Source organism: Lasioglossum baleicum, chromosome 3 (genome assembly GCF_051020765.1).
Source record: "Lasioglossum baleicum chromosome 3, iyLasBale1, whole genome shotgun sequence".
Classification (NCBI taxonomy): Eukaryota; Metazoa; Arthropoda; class Insecta; order Hymenoptera; family Halictidae; genus Lasioglossum; species Lasioglossum baleicum.
The window spans coordinates 7,865,077-7,886,663 of NC_134931.1; the positions used below are offsets into that span (position 1 = coordinate 7,865,077).

Below are 21,587 nucleotides of genomic sequence, written 5' to 3' on the forward strand. Positions count from 1 at the left end.
TCGGGGAATGGGAAAATGAACAGGAGGGTGGAGGTAGTATTTTATTGTCAGGGGGTGCAAATCGCACTTTAAATGGTGGAAAAGAAGGTTGATGCGTCGGTCTAGATGGCAGATGTGGACTGGTTGAGAAGGTCTTCCGGCAATCGTCGGCAAATCACGTCTAAGGTCGATCAAGGCCACAATCATGGGCGTATGAATAAGAGCGACCGTCTCCGCCGATCTGCGCGACGCGGTATCCTCTCGCCAGAACGACGGGGGCGCATTCAGTCTGCTTCGAGCCGTAGTTGCGATCAGTTGCACGACGAGCGACAGTGTAATGTTTTCGAACGAATGGCGCGAGTCTGCGGAACCGAATCCTATGATGGACACGGTGATGGTAAGTCGACGAGAAACAATACCATTTTGATCGTTTACGCGATGTGCACATTGTTACACCCCCTATGCACGCCAGCTGTTGCGAACACTGACAAGGGAAGGACCCCAAGTGTCCGACTTCGATTTTGATAATTTTTTGTGAGATGATGCTATATGGATCCCTAATTATGTATGCGAAATATTAGGTGTAGCTACTCAATAGTTTTAAAGATATAAACAATTAAATTTTCATACCGTTGAATCGCGTAACCTGCTTACACGGCTAATGGAACTTCGACAACTACAGCTCAAATCATGGCATATCAGCAAGGTATGAAATTTGAATTGTTTATATCTTTAAAACTATTGAGTAACTACACCTAATATTTTGCATACATAATTAGGGATCCATATACTATCATCTCACAAAAAATTATCAAAATTGAAGTCGGACACTTGGGGTCCTTCCCTTGTGAATGGGCTGGAAACAATCCAACAATTCGGTTTACTGAGCACAATTATGCTTCTCCTGGAATTCAGTGCTCTTGAACTATTTCATGCAAGGGTTGCTATCTTTGTATCGCGAGAATATTTTTGGATGTGACGTTTCTTGACCTCACCCTCAATCAGTGACTCAAGATGTAATAGTATGTTGTTCTATTGAGTCATTGATTGAGGTCAAAAAACGTCACATCCAAAAATATCAATATACTACGAAAACATTTTTGGATACTGTCTTCTCTAAATTCACCCTTCGCGGTTCAAGGTGTTCGCAATCTTTTCTTGAACAACTTGTGTTCTCATCATTTAATCGAACTTCGAGAGTTCAGGTTGTTAAGTAAAATCGTGTTCTTTCTGGGATTAGCAAATGGTCGGTCGCTATTGTACGTGGTTTGCTATTTTAGTACCGCGGGAGCATTTACGGGTGCCATCTGCTTCGAGTTTACCCTGTGCGGTTCAAGGTGTTCCTGGTCTTACATTCTACAACTACAAGCATTTTGATTGTTTTCATCTCGCGTCGACATTGAAAGTGTGTACGTTTGGAGCTTGAATATCTCGTTTTTTACATCAATATCCGTTTTATAAATGTAAATTTGTAACAGCATTTAAAGAACAAGCAACAACAGAAAACTATTAAAAGATGCTTGGTACATCTGAATGTGTGATGGTGCATTTAGTAATTTATTCGCAGGATACAGATAATTGTGACAATGTGGGTGCATATAACACGAACCAATTAAGTACGCAGTCTCTACTCGAATGACTATTGCGACATAGAATTGGAAAAGGATATCGCGTCGTCGTGTTTATGTTTGTACCATTTTCGCAATGTTTAACAGAGAAATTGATTGAACGTGGGTGCGTAGTGTTTCTGAAACTACTATTGTTGTAAGAATAAACGAGAGTATTTCCCAATTTTTCACTCAACCAAAGTCAATATACATATAGATAAATCGCATATGTGTGCTATGAACTGACGGGCTCTGTTAACTAATTGAAGTGACAGTTTAAGAAGTTTCAAAATAATATTTATTAAGAAATCTATATGTTCACGAGGTAATTCAAACTAGTGACAATTTTGTGTACGGTTCAAAATTAATGTTCATTGTGGTTTACTGAGTGAACCAATGAAAGGTTACGCTTATCAGATGTAAGAAAGTTAGGTCTTTTGGTAAATAAATCACTTCAGTTTGCTTTGGTAAATATTTCGAGAAAGGGAACTACCTTCGATTTTCGTAATTTTTTTAATATCTTGTCAAGTCATCACTGTAATTAGTGTTGTGAAGGTCTCGGCGGTCGTTGTTCATTAAAACCGTATTAAAAATGAAAGTGGTAATTGTATAGATGAAGCTCCATCTTAAACAATTGTTTCCATCTTAAACAGTTATTCTCAACAATTGTTTCCTATACATACACATGTGTCTAAAATCTAAATCTAAAATACAATACATCTAAAATACATATTTGAAAAAATATATTTGGTCCTATGCATGATTTTTCAACGTTAGTGATACGTTTGTATTGGTATGTGTTCGCATACGTGGGTGGGAGTGTACCTACGATTTCACTTTATGGTACACAATTTTTATTATGAAATAAAGTTTTTGAAATTCAACACAACCCAGACACAACATTCATGTTATCAAGAATTTATCCTAGGTTTCAAATATTTCAATCGTTACTTGTCTGCATTTGTTATTAAAAATACATTTAACTTAAAATTAGATGAGGGATTAGATGCATAGTTTTTTGTATTGTTATACAATTTTGAAATGTTATTTTCAATAAACGTGACGGTCGAATAAAACATTTGTAACAATACTCAAAATGATGACCTTGATCACATATTTAATAATCATCGAAATCGAATCGACATTTGATGTCCATTTATTGTTTCTTCTCGTGTTACGAATATTTATAATATAATAAATTTTTCATCAAAATAAAGACATCGGTTTTTATGAATTTTGAAAATTGTTATATGGATTCGTTATTAAAAATCTGAGAAGCCTGGGAACAGTTTTTGAAATCACCATAGTCTATTATGTTATCTCACAATCTGATTGTCAAATCAAACTATCATTCGTCAGAAAAATTAGAGCTAAATTCGAGAGGCCCAAAAAGGGTGAAAAAGCCCTCATTTTTGGGTCACTCTTTCAGCTACGTCGAGAGAGCTCGGTCAACGGAAATTAACACAATTGGGGCAAGGCTCTCGTGAACCCTTTAAGAACAGGGTCAACGTCCAAGCAGCCCCTTTGTTTACAAACGTCTTTAAAAAAGCGAGAAAAAATAGGAACAGGTCATCGCGCATGCGGCGTAATTATACTGCTGCATGTTTCAGCTTCTTTTCATACTTCGATCGGCTTCAGAACCGCCTTTCAACCCTTTTTCGCGGGACATCGGAAAGGGGTGAGCTGAGTCGAGACGGAGCACTCTAGTGCACCTCGGGGGTTGCTCGACGGGACCGCGTAAAATATTTAACCCCTTCTATTTCGGTTCGCATGTCAATAACATCCCCGCGAAAAGAAAACATTACTCGCCATGATAACTGCCATCGATTTGCCGCTGATCGTTAACACATGTCCAACCAACATGTTCTCCCCCTCTGCATCTTTCTGTTCTTTCTCATGCTTTCTAATCAATTTTTGTCTTCCTTTCTTATACTTTTTAATCAATTTTAATCAACTTCATTTTTCGTGAACCCTTTGACTGCTAAAAACGTAAATATACACCCTTGTAAGGTTATTAATATCATCGGATACAGGCGCCAAACCCACACAATTACAGTGAACCACAGTAATATTCAGACACTTTTAAAAGGACGATAACTTTTTTAATATCGGATCATATGCGCGCGCGCGCTACTTGAATATTTTTTAGAAGTTAGAACCATTCATTTACTACATGGCGTGAAAAAGAAATTTTGAAAAAAGGGCAATTGATCGGAATTACAACTTTTTTTAAGTGGGCAAATATTGAAAATTGAAAAAATACGTTTTGTAAATCTGTATCCATTATACATATTCCGAAAATTTCATTAAAATCGGTAGATGCGGAAAAAAACTGCAGGCATTGAAAGATGCAGAAATCCTGAGATTTATTCCCGTTATAGGCTGAAAATCATGAAAAATTACCGTCTTTAAACGTTCATAGTTTATTGCAACGTCGACCGATTTTGATGAAATTTTCAGAATATGTATACATATACATATGGAACTAGCGAAGTCTACCGTTCAAACTATTCGCGATAGAAAAGAAGAAATTAAAACACATTCGCTATCTGCTGCACCTTTAAGTGTCTCAAAATTAACTCGCCAAAGAAGCAGCATCATGGAAAAAATGGAAAAATTATTAGATATGTGGATTGAAGACAAGAGAATGAAAAATTGAGACGGATCCAATTGAATTTGTATGGTTTTGTATGTAAATAATTGATTCGTTGTACGGCTTTTCGCTTTACAGCCAACTTTTCCGGAACGTATCTAGGCCGTATAGCGAGGTATAGGTGTATAGATCCCAATAAAGAAAGTTGTAAACAACAACTTGTAGTATTTTCTCTGTAATTGCAACCAATTGCAATTTTTCCAAAATTTTCTTCACGTCTTGTAGTAAACTAATTGCTCTAACTTCTCAAAAAATATTCACGTTTTACAAAGTTGTCGTCCTGCGTCCTTCGAGCCTGCGTCGGCGAATTGAAAAAATCGACGTCGATGCAATTTATACACCGAGATTGCGCGATCTGTGATCAAGAGCGGAACGATTTTCCATCTCACCGGCACACAGTGGGCGACATTTTTTAATAACTCTTAAACCACTGAAGATATTGCAATGAAATTTGAACTGAATATATAAAAAAATAATTCCTTTTCAATGATTTTTAACCTAATATATTTCACATTTGTTTAACCGTTTTTATTAATTTAAAACAGCTTTATAAATTATTTATTCTATAATGTATTTAATATATTTTCGCTATTTAATGCAAATAGATATAATGTTTAAGTATTACATTCTTGAGAAAAATTTGTTAAGCCGAAAATATTGAAAAATTGCAATTTTTACCACTTTTGATTGTTTATAATTCGTAAACCAATTAACCAATTTCAATGAAATTTTCAGAGCGTATATAATTTATAACAGTTGAAAAATATATTTTTTAAATTTTCGTTATTGGCCCAGCTAAAAAAGTTGTAAAAATCAATTTTTAGTATTGTTTTTCACAATTCCGACCAAATGCATTTTTTCAACTTATTTATTAGACGTCATTTACTAAACTAATTCTTTTAGCCTCACAGAGAAATTGAAGTCGTTTGGTCCATTCATATAAAAGTTATTCTGATTTAAAGTGTGTGGAATCAGTTATGCTCCTTACTGTATATGAAGTTCTAAAAAATAAAATATAATTGATATATATTAACTTACTTGATGTATTATATCAAATAATATGAACAGAAAACGTATGAAACTGAAAATAATATCGGAATCACTGTACTGCTCAGGCTGACAGTTCTGCTCTGACTGACAATAATTCTGTTTCAATCCACAATTTGCGTCGACAAAACAAAACATTTAAAAAGAAATTTCAAAAGATTTGAAGATTGATGTGCGCGTAAACAATTACAATGTAACTTATGCACTGTCGAAAAGAATTCGTCAAACTCAACGCAATCAAAATATCAGAGATGAAAGACTGACTTATTTACCGCAAAGTATAAATTAATATTAAATAAAAATATAATATAAATATAAATATTCAATACAGTTCTGTCAGACTTTCAGAGGCTGCATACTTGACGAATTCAGCGCGTAGCTCGCGTCCGAGCGCCGACAAGATAACGCGACGCGGATGTCTTCAGACAATAATATCTTGAAAAAATACTCGAAGGAGGAAATCATTTTTGTCACATTACATAGAGGATGGTTCACTGACAAGATCCTTACTGTGTTAAAAACTGGGATCTCCTGGGACTTGAAAGATCGCACATGTCAAAGATATAAATTTTCAACGATTATTTTTATTTTGTTCAGTATTTTTTTTAAATATGTTATATATCATAATTGTCAATGAAAAGTATGATTTCTTATCAATAAAGTGTGCATTTTGATGTAGAAAACAATTCAGGACAAGAAGATGATCACAGTTATCAGGACACTTTAAGAATGAACGGCCAAATTATGTAGGAAAAATCGATATTCCTAAACTGTCTAACTTCATGCGTGTATCACAACTAGAACTGCTATTGTATTTGGTTAATTTTATCATTTTCGTGGTCGGTGAACATTTAGAAATCGATATCAATTGAAAAAATATCAAAATTAGAAATATGATTTTTTCGCAAAATGTCACGTAATTCTTCAATCGAGCCCACTGTGCGGCACGGTGAGGCGCGGCAGCGGGATTAAACGGACGAAATTGTTCGTGACGAGAAGGGTAATTACATTTAATTGACCGATACATGGTAAACACCAGGGGCGGGCGGTTACCCGGAAATTCGGGTTCCGTTCGGATAGTGGTCGGATCGGAAACCCGAAATTTTATATTATTTTATATTATCCAGAGACCCGAATGTCATAGATTTTCGGAGTCTCGAAATTTTTGGGCACCCGCCCACCCATAGTAAACACCCGCGTGGATAAGGTACATAGACTCCACGCAGCTCGAAAAATATTTATATTATGACGCGTCGTGTGTATACAATAAAAAGCAAGAGCTTTTACTATTGATCTTCAAAGTAAATACTTACATAAAGGATGCGCTACTACCGCTGGCAGGAGATCATAATCGCTAATATGATTGTTGAACGAATGATTTGGGCATCCGACGGTTTTATAGCATCTGTTTGCATCGGTTGGACAAAATAAGTGCTCCAAGTTCTATTTCTGTTTGTGCGATATCGATCGTAGAACACGAAGTCGCGCAGTGTCAGTCACGTATCGCATTTGTAGGCGGCGAACGCGATCACGAACCGATGCACCCATGTTCTAGAAATTGTTTCATTTCATCGGGCAACACTGCTAAATTCCAGAAGCGAGCAGCACGTTGCCGCATCAAACCGGATGAGGCTAAGAGTAGTACTGTCAACGGGCATTCATTTTACATGCGGAACTAAATCATCGATCTACGAGTCGCGCAATATGTACAGCGAGTAGAAAAAGTAATGATCCGTCCTAGGGATGGTTCTACACAATCTACACCTTTGGATCGGTGGACGTTTGTGAAAGAAACTTGTTTGCCGGAAAATTTTCAGTTTTCCTAAGCTCAGTTTTCCAAATGCGAGAAATGATACTAAAAAAAACGTGGTAAAATTAGGACTTGAATATCTCTGTTATTTTTGGAGATATTGAGAAGATATTGAGATATTAACAAAACTTGTTGAGGTTAGGGAAATCTATAATACGGTGGTAAAAGTTTTTTGCAGCTGGAGAATTTTCGGAAATTTCGAGGTCACCTTCACTTTTTTTATATAAAACCATATATTTTTCTATATATTAGTTGATGTAGCTCCACATTTGCTATAAAAAAGTATTGACCTAAGTACAGTGAGCCACGATAATATTCGAACACCCTTTAACGCAGAATCACTTCTTTATAGTTGTACCAAACGACCTGATTTTTTGATAATCAATTAGAAGCGTTGGTTCACGAAATGATATGAAAAAAAGATTTTCCAAAAATTATAATTTACAAGGTTACATGCAAAAATAGAAAAGGCATCTTTCAAAACTTTTTTATTTGGCCCTTATAATGATAATTTAAAATATATGTTTTGTAGATCTATGTTAGTTATACACATGCTGAAAATTTCATCGAAATCGGTTGACGCAGGAAAAAACGACACGCATCGAAAGATATACGATTCTGTGGATTTTAAGCAGAAACTAAATAAACCGCTTGTAGCTCGTGTGTGTGTTAATCGATTTCGATGAAATTTTCAGCATGTCTATAACTAACATAGATCTATAAAACATATATTTTAAATTTTCATTAAGGGCCCAAATGAAAAAGTTTTAAGAAATGCCTTTTTTATTTTTGCATGTAACCTTGTAAATTATAATTTTTGGAAAATCTTTCTTGTATATCATTTCGTAAACCAATGCTTCTAATTAATTATAAAAAATCAGGTTGTTTGGTACAATTATAAGAAAGTTATTCTGTTTTGAATGGCGTTCAAATACTTTCGTTGCTCACTGTATGTCGAAAAATTATTGTAGCCTACATATGCTCTGCTCAAAATGTCGATCGTCGCGTCAGTATCAATGCAATGCTGTACACGTATCGCCACTATCATTTGTAGGAAGTAGAACCGGAAGTAAGGATAGAGAAGTGAGAAATAATTGGAAAAGTTTGTTAGATACTCCTAGGATTTTGTCCCCCCCCCCCCGGCGCTGCGTCGTCTGATTATTGCGCGGTTATTCTACTTGCATACGCCTATGAATATATTTCAACATCGTTACGCCGCATTTGCATTAAAAGAATCTACATGCTAAGTTTTAATCATAATTGAATTCTTGAAGATCATGTGTATTCAAAAACTATCAAATGACACTGTAAGTAGAAAAATCGAGGATAAGTTAGGCAGTAAAATAGAATTAGGCATTAAAATAAAATTCTGATCTAAATAAATAGAAACTATCTATTAAGTAAAGTAATAATTAAATTCAGAAGAGTTACATGTTTGAATATAATCAACAATGCAGTCAAATTCCACCGTAAGTAGAAAAGTCGAGCATGACATAGTACTACGTTTTATCGAATAAACTTGAATAAAAATTGAATACCAAACTGTAATTCTATTCTAAATGAATATAAACTATACACATGTACGTTAAGTAAAATAAAAATAAAATTCCAAAGAATTGTATGCTCGATTGTAATCACTAGACTGCGGATTTTATGCATTTATGACAAAAATGAGTAGGTGTAATTTAAAATAGCAAAAATATTAGGAAAATTTGAACATACTATTATATTGTTTTCAACCTACTAAACATAATTGGGAAGAAAGTAAATTTCTATTTCACTCCAGTTTGTTGCAATTCAGGTAAGAAATGTTTATTTTGCAAGATCCGCAGTCTAGTAATCACCCATGTTGTCAAATGCCACTGTAAGTGGAAGTGTGTCAAGCACTGGTCAGACACTCGGGCACTATCTCAAATGATCAAGCGAGCCTAAGCAGTTTCTTCTTTCAGAAAAGAGCAGACTTCCTTAAAATTATATTTCCAATTATCCAATTTTCAGTTATAGAATCAACAATACCCTTGTGCATTCATTCATGGATTGAATGATTCTATGCATGGCCATGTGCTAGTTCAGAATCTCCGATTTTTCGAGAAACAATTATATATTTTCTACCACGAACAAACTAATGTAATTCCGTTATCGAATATTTATTAGTCGTGATTGCGATCCGCAGGTATGCAGCTACATGAAAATCAAATTAATTATCTGATATTCCACGTCAAAGGGAAATTTCCTTTGACACAATTAAACTTTGCGTATGTACATATGCGTATGGTTTGTTTCTTCGGTAATCAGTACTCGGCAGATTTTCGTTGCGAATTGGAAATATACAATCTGTGGTCCGGTTCGTATGATTATTTGCTCGTCCAAGTCCAGTTTGGAGAAGGAAGACAATGAATTCTAGGAATTTTTCTGATTTTGAACACTATTAAAATATATATGTGCACATTCGAAACAATTTTTTTATTTAGAAGTACTTATCAATTCTTTTGGCTGATCTGCTGAAGGGCCTGTTAGAAAGAAGTTGACAATTCGGTAATGTTTGGAGGATACCATTTTTCTTTTATCCACTTAAATTGAGCGATTTTTGATATTAAAAACTGCAACTTCATATTAAAACATGCGTCCGTTTCACTTAAACCAACATTTCAGAAAGTCCTTCGAAGCACTAGACAATATAGTACAGTAAATGCTCCGTTGTGAAGAATCGTCTATGCGATCGTTGTGACGTGCCTACCCACTCTACTGCCTGTCAACGCCGAGTCGGCCCCGAGTCGCTCCGCAGGACGGCGACGACTGTCCGCGTCTCTTTCTTTCCCATACGCTCTTCTTCGTTGCGTTCGAAACTTTCATCGTCGATTAAACCACTAAATATTGACCAAATTATATCGTGTTTGGTATCATTTTAATCAGAAAAATGCCAGAAATGAGTTAGTGAAAGTCCCATAGAAGCCTAATGGAAAATTAACAATTCCATCATTGCCATCACATACATTGTAAGAACTCGCGGGAATTTAAATTGTTCACTCTGTCCTCTATGTTCTGCTCTCTATTGAAGTCTCGCTCGGCGCGATCGGCGTGTATCTAGACGCAGTCATAAATCAAAAATAGCGTCCGCATACGGTCGTTGTGAACTCAAACCCCCGGCCTTTTCAAAACGAAGGAGCATTTACTGTATATTGCAGACGTTTGTTCCAGCGCATGGAGCAAATCGTCTTTTTTAACTGAACCTTCGTACTTCAATTGAGCCAGCCACAATTTTAGATATTATTAGAATTACTAATTACTTCTTTTTGGTCTCCCAACTGAGCATAATCCCTTAAGTCAGTGTTTACGGAAAGGTACCCAGGGAATTTTTGGCGGTATGGAGAGCGATAACACTAGAAGCAAACGAGTGAGTGTCTTTTTCACCACACGGAGTCCAACCCTCTTGATACAGCGTCCCAAAAACATTCAAGATCGTCCCTCGTGGGCTATTGTCTTCTCCCCTCACTGCTTTCACGACCGCTCCTTTTTTATGGATTGTCTGAAATCCTCTGTAGATCGTTGGAGAGCTATACAGGGTATGCTGGGAATCTCAATACAACCATCAAACAAATAAATTCTACGTAAAAAATATGAATCAAAATTGTGCAACGAATTTTATTCACACAACGCATCGGTTCATCGAGAATATTTCTCTTTTCTGAAAATTTACATTTTCACAGAATTCTAAGCCAAAAAATCGGATGCTACTACTTGACTTTTATTGCTACTAATTTCAGTACGTCAAAAATAAAACGAAAGAAATAAAAATCCATAATCTAGTGATCAGTGTAAATAGAAAAAAACTTTGACAGACGCGTTAGCCTAGCCATCCTGGTTTTAAATATATCTATGGCTACATGCGGATTATCGTGAAATGGATGGAAATTGTCAATTACATACACATCTTGGAAACAGACGATCGCATGATAAAATAGTATCCTAAATGGATTTTTTCGTGAAAGACTTTAACGCAGTTATTAGAACACTCTGTATGTAGAATTTCTCGAAACATAGGTATTCAAATTTACCGCAATGAAATTGCTGATGAAGGTAAAGTTAAAATTGCCCAATGCAGATTTATAAGCACAGTCTTTCCTGCAGACGTATTTAATGATGATTAGCTTCAAAAAGGAAATTGGTTAGGCTAAACGTTGGCGAATATCTGCCTCATTGTTTCAATGGTCTGATATTGGTAGTGGTATTACTCTGCTGTTAGCCACGGCTCGGAAACATTTCTTCGTTCGAACGAAACTTCGTAAATTACAACCATGCACGACAAGGGAACTAATTGAAAACGTATCTTCTAATCCCGGCGAAATCAATGGGGATCTTCAGTATTCACCGCAAGAAGGCAATCGTGATATTTATTCCGGTGTGGTGGCTGCACTGCGAAATCCGTAACGTAATTGTTTTCAAATAAGGAGGAAACGAAGATTTCTATTCCAATAGTTAGTCGCAATATAGAAAAACATCTCTCTGCTGTTTGTCGTATACAGGGTGGACCACGAAACGTAATCAGCTTAGATTATTCTGCTGTTAGAGGTTCGATCGGAAATTTTTTAAAATAAAATAACATGGTTCAAAGAGAGCTTTAAGGTAATTGTACCAAATTTTTTGTCAACCCTTTTTTCCAGAGCGATCAAGGTCGCCTTCACTTTTTTTTATAGGTAAACCTACAATTTTCCTACAGCCAACTTTTAGGATTCACTGAGACGAAATTCGACAAGCACCGTAAAAAGTTCCATCTAAACTAAAGAAACATTTAAAAAATATCATTCACTTTAATTGAATCGATGCTCGAAGTGGGGTCGACTAGCAGCAATACACTTGTGTGAACGGTTAAGAAATACTTTCTTCATCTTTTTAGATTCAGAAAAATATATTTGTTATGATGCTTGCTGAATTTGTCTCAGTATCCCCTAAAAAATGGATGTACAAAATAGGTATACATACAGGTTTACCTATACCCGTGGGGTTCACCGATAAAAAACTGGAAGTAACCTTGATAACTCTGTAAATAAGGGTTGACAAAAAAATTTGGTACAATCATTTTAATGCACTCCTTGAATCATGTTATTTTAGCTAAGAAAAAAAAACTTCCGCTAACAGCAGAATAACCTAACCCGATCACGCTTCGTCGTCTATTGTACTCTTTAAAAAAATCGTGTTTCTATCAGCATTTTGCTGGAAAATCATAAACCGTTACTGGAAAGATACGTTCATAGGATTCATTGTTATTTCCTTCGACGCGCGTACACACACACACACACACAGTATGATAAAAATTTATAAAACTTCGAATAAACATATTCTTTTATAAAGCAACGTAAAACAATCACTTTCAATGCTACGTAGATTTAGTATTACAGAAAATTAAATATCTAATTTCTATGACTCATTATATAGCCTTGCCAGGAGACTGTAGATATTTATATATATCTTATTTCTTGTGGATTTCTTGGGGATATAGGTTAACGTTGAACTTGAGAATTGTTAAAATATCTATTTCAGTTCGTGAAATGGTTGTTAAGAATCTCTGTTCCGATTTACTGTTACGAAGAATCGTATCCAACTAGTATTTGTTACCGTTCCCATGTCAATTTCATTATCGTTGTGTTTTCATAACGTTCGTGGTTCGAGAATCGATACTTGCATCGATTTCCCCGTAGCTCTGGTATCACTAATTATTCCAGCTCCAGATTACTGTTCGGTGAAGTATACAGGGTGAGTCATCTAACTTTGTACTTCAAATACCTGAGTTGTTTTCAAAGATCCATTAGATGTCTTGAGGACAAAGTTGAATGGTCAAATGGGGCTTGCAGGATACCAAAAAATTTTTGTTTTTGTGTCATTTTTTTAGATATCAAGGTTTTCTTCATTTTTTAAAAATGGAACCACCCTTTTTAAAACACCTACAATGATAGTCACTTTCATTAAGGATTCGGTGACTATAATTATCACTGTCCAACAGCCAAAAATTATTTCGATTCTCATTATGCGATTCTTATAGAGTTTTTCGCGCTGATTCCGAATCTGTCCTTAATTGTTATCCTAGACGTACAGTTTTTGAGAAAATTAAGTTTAAAAAAATGACATGTTTTTCAATTTTGAACAAATATTGTGATATTATTAAAAAAGATATTGAATTATTCTTCACAGCAAAAGATTCTGTAGACTTTCCCGAATACAGTAATATCTAATATTAATACGTTATGATTGTTTAAACATGTTTAAACATTTTTGAGGATTCTCTGTCCGTGACCTTGAATGACCTTGAATGACCTTGAATAATTATAGTCGCTGAATTCGTAATGAAAATGACTATCATTGTAGGTGTTCAAAAAAGGGTGATTCCATTTTTAAAAATGATGGTGATCTTAATATCTAAAAAAATGACATAAAAACAAAAAATTTTTGGTAGCCTGCGAGCCCCATTTTACCATTCAACATTATCCTGAAAACATTTAATGTATCTTTGAAAACAACAAAGGTATTTGAGGTACAAACATTAGGTGTCTCAACCTGTATAGTCTTACGTCTCTGTTGTTGTTTTTATAGAAAATTGTGGATCACTAAATTTTTGCGAACACGTAATTATTGGGTTGGCAAGAAAGTAATATCGGTATTTTAAGATTAAATGGAGCCCAACTTTTTTATTTAAGCAATGAACTTTAGTGAATAAGATATTTTCTCTTCTGTTCGATGATCTTTTGCTAATGAGAATAAAAAAGAAAATATTATATTGATTAAAGTTCATCGCTTCAATTAAGAAATTCGATATTTACTTCAGCGTAAAATAACGAAATTACTTTCTTGCCAACGCAATAGTTTCATTGGGTGGTTCAGCATGATGATACATAACGTTGCGTTATCTGCTGCGGCCAGGAATCCACGTTTCTACCGGTTAGCACACGTTCTCGAAATTCCAAGCGTCGAGGTGCATTATTATGCAAACTTCGTGGGTCTAGGAGATAGGCACAAGTTTCAGCTGGATGCTATTATATTGTAAGTTTAGCCAGCGCCATATTAACATGATCGAGTTTGTCAACATATTACGGGAGCCCTATCTTTTACAATACCTTTCCATCTCAATTGTACTGTACCGGCAGGAAAATTGAATGCGAATTGCTATGTGACATGCGACAAACACTGTTCGTCGAATGCAAAATGCACTACATTTGTACTATTGACGATATCGTGAAATAATAAATTTTACGACTGCGAATCCGAACGTGGATACAGGTTGTTACGGATTAATTTATAACACAACTGAAATACGACAATACCTTGAAACTATGGAAATACACGTAAAAGTTTATACACGTGACGTAGCATTGTAAAAAATGTCAACTGATTTGAATCAGTGTAAAAGTTTTGAACGCGCGTAAAGTTAGAGCGCTTTTGTGTGCAAGACAAAAGAGTACATAAAAGGTACTAACCTATGTATGTCGAAAAGTTAGTAGTTCAGGAGATATTTCAATTTAAATAACTCTAAAACACCATTACTGTCGTACTAAAAAGTTACACAAGTAAGTAAACGCTAACGTCTTAGTACGACAATAATGGTGTTTTAGAGTTATTTAAACTGAAATGTCTCCTGAACTACTAACTTTTCGACATACATAGGTTAGCTTTTTATAACAAATGTCTAGCTGCATTGATTGATGTATAAAAAAGTACCTCATTCCATTTAAAAAAATGAAGGTGACCTTCATATCTCTAAAAAAAATTACATAGGAACAACAATTTTTTGGTATCGTATGAGCCCCATTTTACCATTCAACTTTGTCCTTCAGATATTTGACGTATTTTTAAAAACAACAAAGATATTTAAGGTGGTCAAGTTAGGTGAAATACCTGGTATACCAGTTGTAAACTGTTTCTGTATTCGCAGGAATACTTGGGAAAAATGAGATATTTGATTTTTACATGACTATAACGTGTTTCACTTTCGAAAATGCGAATTATTAAACTTCTAAGGGCTTCGCGTATTTCTAGCCTGTATACATATGATTTGTCAAATTCTAAAGCTTGGATTATAGGCTCGAGCGGGCAACCATTTAGTGCAGTTGTTACAGTTGGACAATACCGGTATTTCCATACGAATATTCCGCGCACATTAAGCGATGTCCCGCACAATGGCTGCTACGAACAAAGGAACGCAGGATTATTTGTAAATCGTTAAACAGAAGTCGAGCGAATAGGTGCATGGATCGTGTTACGTAGATTAGTAGCTCCTATTTCGAAAATGAGTTCTCAGAATAATCCTGGGGCACGTGTTACCATATTGTTTTGCCGCAAAACTGCAACCTATGGAATGAAGGTACCATCACTTTTCGACTGCACGTATGATACTTTGTTTCATCTCGCGCGCTCGAATAAGAATGCGAAAAATGAAATTCGCAAGGTGGGGGAGGGAAGGGGGAGAGCACGAGAAATGGAGAAATTTTATTCTTGAGTTCGCGCTTTGTTTTCGAACTGTACACGCGGATGATGCTCGCATCGCCAGATCTCCCCATTTATCTTCACGAGGTCGGCTCGGACACGTAAAGTGATTCTAATACAGAAAGGATCTCGACCGCGTATGATGGACACACGTTTAGGGGAGTCCCGTTCCCAAAAACAATTGGAACGATGGAAACCATTACTTTCGGGTAGAATGGACCTCAAGGTTACTATTACTAGGTACTGGCCGGAGGCCTACTAATAGGATTTTCAATAATTTTGCTGTACCAAAAGAAAGCATAGAAATTTTCTTTTACATTGCAATCTTAAATGAAACTATTAGATGACGTTATTGAGGGTGACTTGTTAGTTCACAATGAAAATTGCTGTCGCTATTGAAGGTTCCATTAAAAAGTGTTTAGCCACACACATGTACCATAGATTTTTCAAAATTATTCAATAATCACTGATCGGTAATGTGTTAAAACAATTATTTGAAAAATAATTGCTAACTCCTCGTTCGTCAGGTGGGATGTGCTAAATCCCACTACATACATTGCAAGCTGTAAGGAAATCTAATGTAAACATTTGAGGAAATACAATTACAAATAAATGATGTACCATCTGGCTACGTAACAGTGGAAATAATCATGTGTTAGTTTTTTTATGTGAATAACCAAATAATTTCTTTTAAATTCGAGTATCGTGTGCATGCAAAATCGAAAATGCAATACTTCAGTGCAACCGTACATGTTTTCAAAAGTTTTGTTACCAAACTCTGTGATAAATTGAATACTACATGTAGCACGATTGTGAAAACGCAATAAAACATAAAATACGGCGATTTCCAATATTATTTGCTCTTCAGTACTACAGCAAACAAAGGTAATTCATACTGCATATACAAATGTAATGTATTCGTGTAAGCTGAAGTAAATCTCCACTACGCGGTTTCAAATGCCCAAGTAAACAAAAATTATTCACATAGGGAATAAATACTGGTGAACAGGATATTTTATTTTCTATACGCTACCACAGTTTACAAATAGCTAATGCTGTTGACTGCAAAGTTTTTCTAATTTCTATCTCTTCGACACCTAGTACAATGTTGCTACCAGAATTATGAGATGCAATTGACTGCGGATGTATTGTATTTATCACCAAAATGGGTGGTTGTAATTTGAAACAGTAGGCAGATTTGGAAAAGTTAAGAATCCCAACACATCTTGTACAACTTAATAAAACTATTATACAAAAGTGAGAAATAAACAGCCACTTAATCCCGGTTTCTTGCAATGAAAGTACGAACTTTTTATTTTGCATAAAGATCCGCGATATGGTGATGAAGATTTTCTAGCTCTTGATTGAGGCAAATGAATGAAGTTTGCTTTGCATAATCATCGTCGGTCACCTCGGAGAATAACACTGGTTAAATGAATGCGTTCCAGTGATTTTGTGCACGAACATTCGGCATCAGTGATCTCCAATTTATCACGGAGAATAGCATTTCAACGTTCAACAGATGAGGCGCTTGAAGCTTTGATAGATTGCCTCTGCCCTTAGATCGCATTACTATCCCCCTAACTACTAACTAACTTTTGTCAATAGCCAAACAGCTACGCGGAATCGTCCTTTGATGCACACTAATAATCGGAATTATCAGAATAAGCACTCAGTATTGCTTTTACACCAAAAGAGACTTTACACGAAGCAAGGTCTTAGTCGTAAACACCATTCCCACAAATTAAATACATAATGCAAGAAATTTTTCAACCAAAATAAAAGTAATAAAGGTTTACTTGGACAAAATTATAAAGCACTGCTGCTGAAAATAGTGTTCTGAACAAAATAATTAATAAAATTCTTCTTTTAAATTCATCTATGATGTCATTCTTGATATGAGTTTAATAAAGCCATGCTAGACAATATAAAATTGCTGTGTTTCCAGCTTGAAAATATTTTTTAATATTATTACCAATACTTTTCATACATCATACTGATTAGATCTAATCCCCCAAACTTCACAATTATTATTAAATATTGATTCTCTTAACGATTCTTTTCCAAAGAATTTATGTCGATAACAGTCAAGCCTGGTGCAGAGTCGAGGAACCCTACAGTGAGTTACAGAGATCCATCTTGGAGGGTAATCCCGTCGCTTTAGAGATTGAGAGGAATCGTTGCCCAGAGTAGGTAGCTCAGGGACCACACTATTTTCCCAAAATTGGCCTCAATTCCGTCCCGTTAAATTCGCCACGCCCGCCCTCGTCAAGGCGCTGTACAGATGGAAACAAATGGATTTCGGAGAAAATGATAAAAGGGACCATCGTAAAATGGTCCGCAGATTGGCTAGCTGAGGAAACGAAAAAAAGGAGTGGATCGAAAAGAGACAACCCTTGTGTCCATCGCATCGTCGCGTTGCGTTGGTTAATCGAATCTTTCCCGTGAAAACTGTGATGGAGGGTACCGAAAAGATTGGTCATCGCTTTGGTCGTGCAGCGAAGTGCTGAAAAAACATGACAGACGCGTGGGTGGTCGATGGTTTAGAATAGCAGCTAAACCGTATCAGGAGAGTTTGGCAACGAACTATACAGACTGGTCCACTCGATTGATTAGGGCAGTGCTGGCCACGGTTGGCGCCCCTCAAACGCTTGTTTCCCCCACCAATCACTTTTTCATGCAGCGCGCACCTTCGTCGCGCTAGCTGGAGTCTCCTGTCTTCGTTGCCCCACCGTATATACTTTTGTAGCTACTCGCGACAGACAAAGCGTGTGCTTTCGCCATGGTAACAGAAGGGGACAGTGGGCGCTATGGTGGAGACGGTTTTGCCTCTATTGAGGCAAACGTGTCCAGCACTGAATTAGGGTAACCCGCCTTTGCCTCGCAGGCAACGAAGAAACGAACGATTGTTCCTTAATGATTTTCCCAGTGGAGTATTTGCCTCGGATAGTTCGCCAAAATACAATTTTTCAAATCTTGTGTAAGATGAAAAATTTTGGTTGTCCGAACTATTGAAATATATGAACAACGGTGTACCAATTTCATTTTTTATATACTTCTGTGGCGTTGTTATGCATTGAAATTGGAAGTAAAGACATTTTTAGTACTCATTTCTCTCTTCGCCCGTTTCTAAAATATCGCTTGGCAATACGGATCGTTTGTATGTGACAAAGATGTTGTGTTAATTTCTTCTGTATAGGCGCTTTATATAGACAGGTATAAATTATAGTTTTCAGCAATTTTCACTTCCTTATTGTTTGTCTGCTTAAAATCATTCAAGTTTCAAGATGACCTATTACTTACTGCGATATTTTGCATTTGTAGAATTTTCGAGTGAGTCCCGATGTTATTTTTTGCGCCATTGGAAACTCTAAAAGTATCTGTTAACAATGCAAAAAGAATTGGCTGCCAAGATATGCCAATACGGCTTTTAAGGGGCCCCTAGACGATAAATAATATTGTTAATGTATTGTTAATGTACGTTAATGTAACGTCGCGGTCGCACTGAAAATGCCCAATAGTCACCACGATTTTTCATGGACAGCTGATAATCTGGCAAAAAAAATGTTTCCGACAAGAGTCAATTGGTATTCAGTCATCTATAAATCCCAATACAAAAAATTATAAAACATACTTTTTTTGATAAAAAAATTATGGTCAACTTAATTTTTCAAAAGTCACTATGTATTTTTTATTACATATTGTAGCCAACGTTAAGGCGATTCCAATGACTTACTGCACTATACATTCAAGTCGTAAAGTAATGTTAAAAAATAGTTTTGGCCAACTTTTCGAGGTAAATACTCCACTGAGAGCCGTTCGGCGTGAAGACCGTTTAAGCCTACGAAAGAAATAATTCCTGCACCGCACCAGTCCGAATGAGTTTTATTCCCCGTAAAACTGAACGGACCTCGACCATAACCCGCCGACCGTAACCTATCGATTGCGCTGCGCAATCATTAACTTCGTTAGATTAAATTTCCAGTATTTCGGTAAATTGATTCCTTTCGCAACAACTGATGGCATAATGAATTAGCTAGAGACTGATCGCTGCCCGTGAATACTAATTCATTTAACGCGCAGCGTATGTAGCGATCGTGATGTACAGGGTGTATAAAAAATAATGGTCATCCGTCCTAGGGGTGAATCTACACCTCTGGATCGGTGCACATTTGTAAGAGAAACTTGCCGTAAAATTGTTTATAACAAAGAAAATTGGGGTAAACTTTACTTTACCGGACTCAAAATTCGTGCCTTTCTCGTATAAATTATGATGTATATGGTATGTAATCCAGTAGATTTGTACTCGGGACGGCTGCAGATCGAAGTTTCGATCCTGTAGGATCAATGGCTCAGGAGCTATGCTTGCTAAAAGTTGAGCGATCTGCAGTATTTTTGATAGATGAGAGCGCCGCTCTATTGCTTTGTAGTGACGATATACAGTTATTATACATTAATCCATATTTTCCGCACGAAGACGGCACCAAACATCACCAACGTATTTCGTATTACGGTATACACTTCTCACACACAAATATTTAAGGAAACGGATTAACATTTGATTCCAAATATTAAGACAAATGTGCTGTTTTTTGAAATATTGTTCATACAATATGTTAGTATTCTCGGCGCAACGGTTCGATCAACTAATTACGAAAAAGAAAATTTTGCACGTTAACTTAAACTTTCGACGTTTCGATCCATGTGTGTGGATCCTGTTCAAGAAAGTAGAAAAACTGCGTCTGAAAAAGATTTTATAATGTAATAAACAAGAACTTTAGAATTTCTGTGAAATCAGATTGCAATTCTGTATCAAAATACTGTATTCAATTACTCACTTGTTTTATGGAAATCTTAAAAACGGAATTGAAATGTATTAACACATGTTGTTCCCATGTCGTCAAACAAGCTACTGGATCAGAGATGCAAAGCCAATAGAAACAGAACCCAACGGGTCAATCGATCAAAACACAAGCCGATCGATATTTGGCGGTTATTTCAAACCGTGAAAACGTCAGTAACCCAACCTTTATAACTATTGACCACTATTGTTTATACAAGTAGTGATACTTGAAACATGTTTTCGCGCGCAGAGAGAGGCAGAGAAAGCGATCTACTTTTTCTAAAAAAATTCAACTTTTCTATTTGAACCGAGAGTGAAAAATTGTTACATAAAAATATGCAGTTTAAAAGTATCCATAGAAAAATTCAAGTGACCAAGAATTTTATTTACCAGTCCTCTGCAAAATATTTAATGGTTCTCATTTTTTTTTTAGTCGAACGTTCATTCATTCAGTTATGTATCCATATCCAGAGGATGTGATTAGAAATACAAATTGGAAATGTATTAGAATTTTGGTTTTTATAGCATCGACAGATGTATCATACTCTAAAGAATGGTCTTATTTATTGCAAAGTCATAAACTCAAATGTTTATTCAGTAGGTGAACGGGACTTTGTCAAACCTTGTGTTTCTCGTCCGCTGGAATTGTATTATTAAATTCAATCTGGCGCTTTCACGAAGTTCGGAGAATTCGAAATTGCAACAATGCTGTTCATTTCCTTACCTTGGGTGCGCTCATAAAACTCGACGACACCCGCCAGCGTTTCACGAGTTATTTATTTATTAATACTATTCTTTGGCGAATAACGTTTGTCCAAGGTGACGTTATATATCGCCCTTCAGGCAACAGCTTGGCTGGGTGGAACTTTTGATTTAAGATCTCGAAGTTTCACTCGAGGTGCACACCTGCGCTTGTTGTGCTTTCGTTCTATGCACTAGACAGCCACTTTACGACGCGCACTTCCGAGAATCGTCAGTTTAATCAGCACCCTGCCACCGCCTCATCGGTCGAATCACCTAACCCGAAATATTGTTCAATTTTATGGTCGACGATAATGGCTTGAAAATTGCTTCACAGATTTGTTTACCGCACTTACCGTCTTTGAGGCTAGGCTAACGGAGCACTAACGAGGGAGCTTACTTAATCGTAATACACCGATTTTGATAGAATTTTAT

At 36.1% G+C, this 21,587-nt stretch overlaps 1 protein-coding gene across 3 annotated transcripts in view; it reads left to right on the top strand.

The window, feature by feature from the left end:
• The first annotated feature begins 217 nt into the window (after positions 1 to 217).
• The window catches only part of LOC143207575 (uncharacterized), a 79,018-nt gene continuing 57,648 nt past the window's right edge, over positions 218 to 21,587 (top strand). For all 3 annotated transcript variants that reach the window (XR_013008691.1, XM_076421231.1, XM_076421232.1), the window contains exon 1: positions 218 to 376. The gene's annotated coding sequence lies outside the window, so the exon portion shown is untranslated. The remainder of the gene's footprint in view (positions 377 to 21,587) is intronic.